This window comes from Polyodon spathula, chromosome 10 (assembly GCF_017654505.1).
Source record: "Polyodon spathula isolate WHYD16114869_AA chromosome 10, ASM1765450v1, whole genome shotgun sequence".
In the NCBI taxonomy this organism is placed as follows: domain Eukaryota; kingdom Metazoa; phylum Chordata; class Actinopteri; order Acipenseriformes; family Polyodontidae; genus Polyodon; species Polyodon spathula.
Genome location: NC_054543.1, coordinates 3,442,271 through 3,443,226, shown reverse-complemented (window position 1 = coordinate 3,443,226; position 956 = coordinate 3,442,271).

The window sequence follows — 956 nt, the reverse complement described above, 5'->3', positions numbered from 1 at the left end:
GAAGGTTGCTGAAGAATGTTTCTGAAGAAGTTTTGGCTCAGGGAGAAGGTTGCTTAAGAAGGTTTGGCTCAGGAAGAAGGTTGTTGAAGAAGGTTTGGCTCAGGAAGAAGGTTGTTGAAGAAGGTTTGGCTCAGGAAGGTTGCTGAAGAAGGTTTGGCTCAGGAAGAAGGTTGCTGAAGAAGGTTTGGCTCAGGGAGAAGGTTGCTGAAGGTTTGGCTCAGGAAGAAGGTTGCTGAATGTTTCTGAAGAAGGTTTGGCTCAGGGAGAAGGTTGCTTAAGAAGGTTTGGCTCAGGAAGAAGTATGTTGAAGAAGGTTTGGCTCAGGAAGAAGGTTGCTGAATGTTTCTGAAGAAGGTTTGGCTCAGGGAGAAGGTTGCTTAAGAAGGTTTGGCTCACGAAGAAGTATGTTGAAGAAGGTTTGGCTCAGGAAAGTTGCTGAAGAAGGTTTGGCTCAGGAAGAAGGTTGCTGAAGGTTTGGCTCAGGAAGAAGGTTGCTGAAGGTTTGGCTCAGGAAGAAGGTTGCTGAAGGTTTGGCTCAGGAAGAAGGTTGCTGAAGGTTTGGCTCAGGTTTGGCTCAGGAAGAAGGTTGCTGAAGGTTTGGCTCAGGAAGAAGGTTGCTGAAGGTTTGGCTCAGGAAGGTTTCTGAAGGTTTGGCTCAAGAAGAAGGTTGCTGAAGGTTTGGCTCAGGAAGAAGGTTTCTGAAGGTTTGGCTCAGGAAGAAGGTTGCTTAAGAAGGTTTGGCTCAGGGAGAAGGTTGATCAACAAACCACACGTATTTGAGTCTGTGCTCTATTCTCTGTTTTTACTATTACTTGATTAATTACTTAGAAATGTTACAGAATTAGTAAACAGCACAGGGGGTTAATTTGATGGTTTCTGGACGGGACTGAAGATGCATGGTTGTGTATAATGAGAACTACTGCAAGAAAATGATGCCCAAACACTTATGTCAATAA